Below are 12,346 nucleotides of genomic sequence, written 5' to 3'. Positions count from 1 at the left end.
ATAATCTCAGATTATTTTACTATCTGATATACTTATTTTTATTTTGTTTTTATTTTATGTGTAAGTACAATAATGTCACATGTTGAATACAAATTATAAATTTTCGTGCTTAAGCATATACACACATACAAAAATATCCAAGTGATTTAAAACCGCATCTCTTAATCATAACAAATAAAAGCAGGTTTACAAAATTATACTTGTACTTACTTACTTATTTATATGCAAATAATGAATAGAATCGTTTTATATAAGCAAGTAAAGTTGTTCTTGGGACTTTCTCATACATGCACTTACTTATTTTATAAATAATTTGTATTACACGTCTAGTAAAAATCAATAATATTCAGGAGATTTGACAAAAGTAGAACAAGAAAACCTTTAGAGGAAATCAAATTTACAAAATTTTGTATATTAGTAACTGCTTGTTTAAGTGCGCGAAATTTATGTAACCAATTTGATTAAGTGCACGAAAATTATGTAATATTTGATGGTTTAGTCATTTAATTAAAATGAATTCAATTATAATGACAAAAATATTGTTTGTGACAAGTGTCAAACTGAAAGTTCATAAAATTAAGCAAATATAGCATAAAATGAAATTGTTATATTTTGTACACGTATGTTTTATAACAATTTATGTGTAAATGTACCAGAAAATCAAGAATACAAAATTTCGCTCGCAAAATGAGCATCAAATGTCATTGAAGAAATAAGGGAGTAAAAATCTACTTTTAAAATGTGTTCTCACTTTTGTGTGAATTCATAATCACTGTGCAACATGAATGTGCGTAACAATTGAAAGCTTAGAACTCAAATTACAGTTTAAGTACTGAAATATCTACATCAATTTAAAAAAACTCAACTTTTGATATTTTGCTTAAATTTCTTTCATAATATTAAGTTTAAAATTTCACGATTCCATTATTAAGTACAAAATTCCATAGCCAAAAGATAATTTGCTGAGAGTTTAAATAAAATTTTGTTATTCTTTTCATAAGTATATTTGAATAACATTTGGTTTTGCTTTTATAAATCTTTCTTTGAGTAAATAGTTCCCAAAATTATTAAAAAAATTGACATTGCAATTTTAATTTTGAAAGTCTTATTTAAAAATAGAAAGCTAAAATTATTGGGAATTTTATTTTTAATTTAGGAATTAATTTGTATTTTAAATCAAAATAGTTGTTGTGTACCTTAAAATTCCTAGTCATTTCCACATCATTTTAATTTGTTTGTTTAAAATTTAGACTATTGAATTAAATTTCTACACATAGCCTCATTATGAATAATATCAGACAAAAGCGTGATTTGGAAATTTCGAAAATTAATTATAATCCCTTATATACTAACAACTAAATGAAAGTACTTCTGTATTATTACTACCTAATTGTTTTGAATTCTTATTACTACTCGTAGTATAACTTCCCCCAACCAATGTCTTATAAATTCGAAATTAATTTAAATTAAAAATAAATTACTAAATTTTCACACATTTTAAGTATAAAAAATGAAAAATTATACTAAGTAGCTAAACTGCTAAGCTGCTTGTTCCTATATAGGTATAAGATATATGATATACTTATACATACATATCGCATTGCTACTATTAAATTACATAACAGAAAATTGTTTACACTGCATTTTTTGATTTTTTTAATTTTTGTTTTTTTAGCTTTGAAAAATCTGATTTCTGAATATGATGCAGAAAATTTTTCGTCATAATTGCAATAAATTTTGAATTTGTTTTTTTTTTCCTGACCTTGATGACATGACCTTGCTTCTGTATGAAATAAGAAATCATTTTGTTGTATGTTGTGTATTTATAGTTTTACATAAAAAAATGTAAAAGCCATTTATAAGTGTACCACCATTACCATACTAAATACTTGCTATGCTTAAAAACATGTAAACAATTAAGCACTTAGTCAAAACATTTTTCCCATAATAATGTTTGTACAATAATTTACTAAGTACTTATAAATACTCGTATTTTATATTCAGAAACTGTACAAAATCCCTAGTTTAAGGATGTAAATTTTATTTTAGATAAATTTTATTTTAGAGAAATTATTGAAATAAATAAAAATAAAAATAAAAAAAATAAAATTTGTAAATTCATATAAGTGCTTAAGAGCTGAAGTTTTTTTAAACAAATTTTCTTTTAAGAAAATATTTACATACAAATCACAAATTGTAGGTAATTCATAAACGATTATTCATAATTCAAAGTTGTAGATGTATATATATACATAATATATACATATCATATATATATATATATATATATATATGATATGTATATATTAATATATATACATATCATATATATACATATAGATATATATATATATATATATCTATATGTATATATATGTATATATATATATATGTATATATATATATATATATATATATATATATATATATATATATATATATATATATATAGTATAATATATATATATAATATATAATATATATATATATAATATATATATATAAATATATATAATATAATATATATATATAAATATATATATAATATAATATATATATATAATGTATATATATATATTATATATATATTTGTATGTATATACATATTCATGAATTTTAAGTTTTGAAAATAATAATTAAGTACACAAATTTGAAATACATAATCAAATATTAAATTTATGAAATAACGGAATTAAATGAGGCGGTATATGCCAAATATACTTAGTTATACATATTCAATGAATTAACTTATTTACTAAATTACTAAATAAGTAAATACAAAAATTAAGATGCTAAATTAATTAGGTGCAACCGGGTTATTCTGTTGTAGACCGGGCCAGGAAAGTGGTAACAATTGCAGATTTTTTAGAGAGAATGAGAACACATTGGTACACCTTCTGAGAAAATGCGATGTTCTCGTTCACTGTGGAGAACAAAAATATCTGGGGCGCTTTGCTTTCACAAAAAGTTACAATTGTCCGGACCTCACAACTGTTCGAGTTCATCAGGAGTGTGTGCCTCAAGCGATTGATGTAGGGCACGACCTGCACTCACAATGGGGGCAAATACATAGATCCTTATACACAGTCGCGGTGCGCTGTTACCCTAATTGTACAAATCAACAATAAGTATTTATAATCTAATAGCAAACACACATATATCACAATCGATGCAAAAGGGTAAATTGGTATATATATTATCTTTATAATCAAAAAAATGAAATTACTCAAATGACTCATTTTAACCCTTGTTAAAAACTATTTATTTTAACATTAGCGTGTCCAATAAAATATATTTTAAATACAAATGGTGTAATACCTAAAAATTAAAGCTAGACACAATTTATACATACTAAATATATTAAGTATTTTAATTGAGCAAACTAAAACTGCAACTTTTCCATTTTTCATTAAAATTTTATTCACTGATTAAGCAAAAAAAAATTTGCAAACAAGCATTTTGTGCAAATTCTTAAGAATTTTTTTTAATAAATATTTGAAAATATGAGGGTGAAAATAAATAGAAATTTTTGAAATTTTAATTACATAAAGAAATGCCATAACGCAAATAAATTAAAAGTTAAAAACAAGTTCAAATGAAAAGCAAATAAAAAATTGCTTAATTGCTGTTGTCAAATTTTAAATTTTAGTTTTAACAAATGGAAATTTAGGGCTTATGATTTCCAATGAAGTAACAAGCAAGTTTTAATTCTTTAAAAAAAAAATTCATTAGAAAACAAAATTAGATTTGAATAACTTAAATGCAACTTGCAGTTTATAAGTAAGTAGGGATTACTAAAATTTATATTGAAATATTTTAATCTCCAAATTAAGTAACAACTTTTGATTCGAAAATCAAAAATTTTGGAATTTTAATAAAATATCTCCCAAATTCAAAAACAATTGGCAAATATTATAGAACAATCGTATTTGAATTGAATTTTTATGATTTTATAGAAGATGACCCCATATTTTTTGTGACAAACCCATTCAAATGCTTATATGTATCCACATAAACTATATATACTAAACGAAAATAACAAAAAAAAATTTTTTTGAAGAAACAATTAAAATGAAACATTGATTGAATTCTTAAATAATTTACTGAAATGAAGGTACTACTTAGATATTAAAAATTACTTAAATAACAATATGGAATTGAAAAATGGCACACAGTTGAAAGTATTCAACAACAATCTTTTAATACTTAACAGAAATACTTACTTAGCTACTTTATATTTAGGATATATGTACATATAAGTATACGTATACGTATTTTCCAAATATTACAAGATAAGTAACACAAGATCTAAAAGAAAAATTTTTTACTTACAATTTCAATTTTTTTTTAATATAGTGTCGATAATATTGGTGGAGAAAGTTAAGTACACGCTATAGCACTAACTGTTAGTACAAGCCATTTTTTTTATTAAAAAACTACATGTTTCATAACGTTGGCTATTATAATAAGAAAGGTCTATATTATTTTGTTTTGATTGGAAAATTTGCTCTCTGTCTGCTTACTCTATGACTTTATCAATTCAATTAATACAATAATTTCTAAACATAAGTACATAGTATATCACTTCTAACTAAATTCTACTATAATTAGTAATCAAGATCATGCTAATAAAAATAAAGTAAAAACAATTTAATTACATAATTTATTTTAATAATTAAATATTTTTAAATTAAAATTTTATTTAATTAAATGATACTTAGATAAATAACATTGAACTAAACTTAAAAACAATTTTGCCTCCTCTTAATACTTAAAATACGAATCTTCAGTTTCCTTTCTTATAAGTAAGCACATTCATTTAACTAATACACTTAGATCTATGTAGTTGAGTATAATTAAAAATCTATTCATTTTCCATTCAAGAACTTCTGGAATTTTATCCCTTATAACGGAATAAAATACAAGTATGCTATAAATAAGTACTTAGTATATATATATACTAAAATGCATATATATATATAAATATATATATATATGTAAGTAAGTACATTTATTATTGAAATAGAATTTTTCAATAATACCAAAAAAAAGAGAAAAATATAAGAATAATTTTAATACATTCACCTCTAAATCAACCATAACGAAACATGATTGTCATTTTTATTCTACTTATACTTGTATATAAATATGTAATTTACGTATATATAGTTAAAATTTTAATACTTCAATGTATGCGCATCATCTTTAGTGATTTTGTCTATCTTAAGATGTGAGGTCAAGAATTTAAATTAAATTATAATGATTGCAAGTATAATAAGTATCAAATACGTATAAAATAAATTAATATACGTTTACATACATATATACATACTTATGAGCTCGCAAATGAGTAAGTATAAATATATATATATATATATATATATGCATTTATGTGAATTGTATTTCAACATTTTTAATATTCTTCAATAAATAAGTTAATAAATAAAAAATTAAAAGAAATTTCTATTGCAAAGTACTACATACACTACGTACACGTATAGTAAATATATATGCGTATTATGAGTAATAATATAAAAGAAAAATAAGATTAAATTTAAGTTTTCCTTTAAATTCTATACTTTTTTTTTACTTTCAAAACTGATTTATACTTATACATATATAATATGTATGTAGAATAGTAACGTTATATTTAAAATTAGCAATAACAGAGATTTTCAAAGCGTACTTTCATCTTTAAATTTTCTCATAAGTTACAAAAATATTATGAATAGTACTGACATAAAGAACGTAAATTATAGTAAGGACTTAATTCTACCTATAATTTTCACAGATTTTCTCAATTATTTTTTATTAGACTATATGAAATTACAATCGAATCTTGTTCTTAATGGAGACGTGTAACTGAAATTTTCAATAGCCTTACCATAAGAGATAAATATAAAATTTGCCGTGTATATATCAAACTACAAAATACAATTGAATTTTATTCGATTAAATATTGAATTTTTAAAAAAGACTCTTATTTTCTAAGAACAGCATAAATGCAATAACGCTAAAACAAAAATTTGTTTCGCCTCCTTAATCATCACAGAAATCGATCTGCGCTGACATCTATTAAGCCATAATTTCAAAAATTCTCTTAATTTTATAGCATTAAATTTAGAAAAATATAATGAATTTTTAATTCACGTATTAACCCTTTGGGACACGCTGGTATTAAAAATGTCCCACCTTTTTGATGCGTAATAACGCATAGTGGGACATTTCCCGACCCACCTGGAAATATTGGAATAGTTGCGCGCTCATACATTTCTTTCTGAACTTCATTATTTAAAGTAATTGGCAACATCATTAGCAATTGTTAAAAATATACTCGATTGCGCTTGATTTTTTATTTTTTTTTTATATTTTAGTAATAATAACACAGCAATTTTGTTAAATTTTAAACGTAATAAAATTTCTGTGCAACATGGGTATTTTTATTTTCTAAAATTCCGTGCTTCAAAGGGTTAAAGTGCTTATGTGTATTCAAATAATAATTTGTTCTCAGTATAAAGTTGTATGAAAATCATTTTCATTATATAGGAAATTATTCTATGAAAATGATTTCTAATTATATAGGAAAGATCAAACTTTGATTTGATCAAAATTAGAATAATTCCACAAAACAAAATAGATTTTCATAAACACAATAATTACTGCATATCTGCAACTGTAATACTGCAAAAACATAATGAACAAATTATGATGTTTATGAGCAAATTAGATTTGCAACATAGCAACATGAACACAAATACAACGCAGTTTTTTCAATAATATTGCAATATATACGTTAAGTACTGCGTTTATGATAAGGCCTAAAACTTTCTTCTTGAAAAACTCGATTAATTTTAAAAAGGAAATTTTATTAAGACTTTTTTTTAAATGTTTAGTCAATTATTATCGTAATTTAATAAAATTTACATGCATATATTAAGTTGACAAATAATTATGAATTTAAATATATAGGTAATCTATGTTAGTATATTATCTGAGATGCAGCAATTTTATTATTAAAATGTGCACAATATTATTTACTAATATTTAATTAACATAAAAATGATTTCCATATAAGTACATAATAAGTATATAAGATGGTCACACTTATATTTTACTTTCATTTGATCAAGATTTATACATACAAGCCAACTTGAACACACTCTATACTTAAGTATATTATACGGAGAAGAAGTTCAAGAAGCGATGGTATCAGACAGATTAACTTTCCGCTTTTAATTTTATTATTGTTTTTGTTATTGTTTTACTTATTATTAGCAAAAGAAGAGGAAAAATGTTAAAAGGAATTATTTTTTTTTTCCTTTTTTTTTTTTCTTGTTTTACTATTTTTTATTATTGCGAACGCATAATGAATTTAAAATACTTTTAAAATACATTTTATAAATATATTAAGGAATATTAAAAGAGAAAAAGCAAAAAAAAGAAAATAAAACAAAAAAAAAAAATTAGTCAGATAAATTTTTTTTTTTCTAAAATATGGAAATTATTATATATAGTGGTGAACCCATGAAAAAAAAAAAACATGTTAAATACTAACCTACTTTTAAAATTATTTTTTTTCTTCTCAACTCTACATTTCTATGCTTTTGTTTTTTTTTTTTTTTGTACATATTTTAACTGCTTGTTGTTGGTGGTCAGAAAAGCAGAGCGGATAGAAATCTTTGAAGAAGAAATAAAGTAAAAAATAGAAATCGAAACACTATGACATTATACATGAATATATAAGTATGTATATATATACCGACTTATATTGTAGTCATGATATATAGAAAGCAGAGGTCTAAAAATCATTATAATGTAGCCACCACAATGCCGTGTACTCAGTATGTTTACTTGCATACTTGCCATTTGTTATACTTTATTTATAAATACTTATAGACTATTGATTTTTGTTATTATTTTTTGTTTTTTTTTGTAAGTATAAGAATTCAGGGTTAGAAACCGAAAAAATTCTATAATTTTTTACGCTTCGTTATGTAAATTTACTATAAATTTAATTATACTTAAAATATTCAATGATTTGTTTAATAAGTACTTATATACAAAATAGTTAAAGACCCATTTACTTTATTCAATTAAATAAATTCTTATATTAATTATGATTATTTGAGGAAGATGTTAATGACCTATTAAGTACGAGTAGTATCTTATCGAAGGATTTGTAAAATAAAAGGAAGATAATCTAATCATTCATAATTACTTGTTATTCATGAACTATTTACAAATTTTTCCAAAAACTCATTTTTGTTATTGAGTATTTCAAATACATATTGTATATACTTAATTACTATTCGGGGCGATTCCATAAAGATTACAGTATTATCGTTTGTTGTACCATAGAAAACTGAAAATGCGATACACATATGTATGATTGTTTGGAAATGAAACAAATTTCGAAACAAAGGTTGAAACTGGAGTATTCGGTATCTTATTCCGAATTACTTAACGGCTTTAATTCAAAAATTATTATCAAAATTTATATTAATATGAAAATTCTATACTTAGTGCAATAGAAAGAGGAACAAACACAAAATTTAAAGCCCATTTACGTTAAGTTTACGAATAAGTATAAGGAATTAAGGGAATAAACACTTTATACGAAGATAAATGTCTTTATAAGGATGCTTACTTTATGTTTTGTTTATTATTTCATCATAACTAATTAATTATATTTAAGAAAAATTTAATTTCCATAATGAACAATCAACATTTTATAATTAACTTAAAATATTTTCGCCTTCTTTTCGATTAAATTTAAGAAATTCTTAATAATTTTCATTCGAAAAAATAAACAACATTGGACAAAAACTTTTCTTTAAATAAACAAAAAAAAAAATTCACTCATCACTGTCGAATGTTTAATTAAAATGTTTAATTAAAAATAGATTTGTGATTTATTTTTTTTGTATATTTCACTTTCAACCCTTCCGCAAACCAAATAATTTTGTTCCGAACAAAAAACTACAAAAAAAAAAATTACAACAACAAAATGTAGTAAAAATTTTTTTCTTCATATTTTTACACATTTTCCAGTTGAATGGAAAACGTGATCTATACTTAATTGCTCCTCAATACTAAAACGTTTATTTTAAAGTATGAATGGTACTAAAGAGACACTATGTTAAAATCCTTAATGTTTACAATATAAAATGGGATTGGCAATATTCATTTATTTTTTGTTTTAGTTCTTATATTTTGTTTTATTTGATTCTGTCGTAATCACAATATGAATCATCTGCATAAGGTGATTTCAACATTTATTTAAACAAAAAATTGAATTATTCTATTAATTATAAAATATTTAAGTAAGTATGTACTTAATGTCAATTATTATGTTTTTAGAATTTAAAATTTTTGAAATAGGAAAAGTTAAATAATTATTTACTTATGTAATAAAACTATAATTTGAGTAAAAATAACGCAATATTCATGTCTGAGTTGGAAAGTAATTACCTATTTAAGAATTATTCAAGATATAATGAAAACGGTTAAGTTTATGTTGGCAGATCTTTAAACTTAATTCTACTTTTGTCAGTGCTATGTTAAAGCAGAAAATTTAAAAGTTGAAGGAGTCAGCTCTACTTTTAAAAACAGTTGACAGCACTGTATAAACGACAATGCCTTTAAAATTTACTAAATTGTATAATTAAAAATATTAACTAACATTGATTTCTCCATCTTCACTTTAAAATAATTATAATTTTTCAATTGTATTTTTAGGTTATGTCAGTTTCTGATTATTGGCAGCATTAATTTTAATTCTGACAATTTGATCTTTCAAAGTTCTTTACACGAAAACGTTTTGCTTTTTGCAGTGTTGTCATAAAAATGCACTATATTTTCAGATCGATTCACTCAACTAACATATTTATGCAGCTACAGAATAGAAGAATGACATGAATAATTGCAGTTAATGTTTTAATGGTATTTAATTGAAAATTTATAATAGCACTTATTTCTATTTATAGTATTTAAGGATCTTTAATTTTCACCTTAAATTAATTAAATTTCTACTCAGCAAAAATTATTGTTTAAAATCACACCAATACTTTAATTTACATTTGCAAGTGCTTGTCGTAACACTAAGGAATCCGGTAACCAAACCTAATAAAATCTCATTATTATTGAATTTTGATGGTTTATAAAATTTATATTAGGAATAATATTTTGATTTACCTTGAATAAAATTATTTTATTATTCAATTTGAAAGGCGATTAAAAAGGTGTTTAACTATTCAAAATTATGACAGTTTAATATCTTGTATAATTCCTGAAAATCTTGGCATTAATGAAGAAAGAAAAAATCGCTTGATTGTTGCAACACTGACTGCACATTTAAGAAAATTTAATTTTAAATTATTTGAGTTATAATATGTTCTTCTAGTTCTAGCATTGATTTATAACTAATTGCAAGCGACAATTTTCAAAACTAGAAATCTAGCGTTTCTGCACAAAAAATAAAATGTTTTAAGTGCTTATTTGAGTTATGTCACTGTTGCAACAAATAAACGAAATCATTAAATCGTGATAATTACATTTTTTATTACATTGACTTAATTCCAATACTTAATTATGTGAAATTGAAAAAGATTCGTGAAATTATTTATTTAATATACTTATGTATAAATAATTATATAAGTACCTACTTATTCTAGTACCAATACATACAATGAACAAATATCTAACTCCATAAGTACTTATTCAAACGTACACCTATATAAAAGTTCAATAAACAAAAATAATCGTAACTAATAAGAGAAAACTTTTATTATTACGTTCTTTTTTTTTCATTTCACCTGACAATTTTATCTAACAATTTTTAATGTGAATAATATAAATAAATAAACAAACACCAGTGAATACCGGCTATTTTTATTTAATCAAATATTACTTAGTTATCTACAAATTCAATGCAATGAATTAACAAATAAAATTTGAAAGTATTTTTTAATATACATATAATAAATTATTTTCAAATCTGTGTAAATATAGTTGTTATAATGAAATATAAAGAGTATGGTATCATACGTACTTATACATAAATTTGACCTAGACATGTTTAAAAAAAAATATTTGATACAAATTTATCTTAAGTATTTATGTATGTAAACGTACATTTTAACAAGTTATATTAGATTTTTAAAAAATTCCATAAAAATTGAAATTTTTTTATTTAAAAAATTAAAGCTGCAGATAAAAAAACGAAAGAAAATAGCAAGTGAGCATTCAATTTTAAGTAGCCAAGAAATTTATAAATTGAATGAGCATTCATTCTTAATAATTATTTATGATTAATTAAATTAAGTGTTAAATTTTTTATTATTACTTATTGAAATATTTATAAAATATTTTTGTATAGAATTTTAGATGAATTTTGTGCTTTTACTAATTTAAACATTTTATCCTTGATTATGCACATAAATAAACCACGTTATAAGTAGATAAATCAATAAATATGTACATATACTGATTTTAAAACAAGTATGTGCACAAAAAATAGATTTATATAAGTATACATATATAATATATCTATTAAAACATTATAAAAGCCTAATAAAAATAAATATTACGTAACTTTATATCCAATTTATTATTGGTTTCAAATTCCAATCAAACCTGTTTAAATGAAAGCTTAAATCAATTACTTTTATTTTACTGTTCATATTGCATGAATAAGCAACTTCTACATATTCTGTCTATGTCTGTCTATCTAAGTATTAAGTATAGACTATAAGAATATCATAAATACTAGTTAGAATAACAAAATAATCTTTCATAAGTAAAAGTAACATTAAGGAGATTAAAATGCTTAAAATTCCATTCCAATATTTTTTGAAAAGAAAAGAAAAAAAAAGATGAATTTATTAAACAATTAATTAAATTTTAATAAAAGTGTTAAGTAAGTAGATTTCTACTTAAATCAATTTCCAATTGAAATATGAATTTTGTAATTAATATTCCATATTTCTCTAATTCTCCAGGTTCCTTAACTAACCATAGTGGTTTAAGCTTTAAGAAGCATGTCTACTCTAATTTCTAATTAAAAATTTAATACAATTTTATTTAATTTTGAAATCTATAAGTAATTCTCTTCTGGGAAATTTGATTATATCCTTTATATTTTGTGGCTAGGTAGGTAAATACTTAATTAAATAATTAAAAGCAAGCATATTTTCTATTAACTTGTTCTCATGGTAATCATAGTTAATTTTTTTCACTTAAGTACCTTTCTACCTATATAATATCATTTTATAAATACTTATGTAATTTTCCTTAAAAGGATTTTTAGAACTTGCATTTGTATAATATTTAATGGTTAATTTATATG

The 12,346-nt window shown here is 22.4% G+C and overlaps 1 protein-coding gene across 1 annotated transcript in view; it reads right to left on the bottom strand.

The window, feature by feature from the left end:
* Positions 1 to 12,346, bottom strand: part of LOC129608163 (unconventional myosin-XVIIIa) — a 229,151-nt gene that overhangs the window by 215,150 nt on the left and 1,655 nt on the right. The gene's annotated exons all lie outside the window — the stretch shown is intronic.

Source organism: Condylostylus longicornis, unplaced genomic scaffold (genome assembly GCF_029603195.1).
Source record: "Condylostylus longicornis isolate FDR11 unplaced genomic scaffold, ASM2960319v2 ptg000030l, whole genome shotgun sequence".
In the NCBI taxonomy this organism is placed as follows: domain Eukaryota; kingdom Metazoa; phylum Arthropoda; class Insecta; order Diptera; family Dolichopodidae; genus Condylostylus; species Condylostylus longicornis.
Note: the sequence above shows the minus strand (reverse complement) of the source record. Positions and strands in the feature narration are given on the sequence as shown.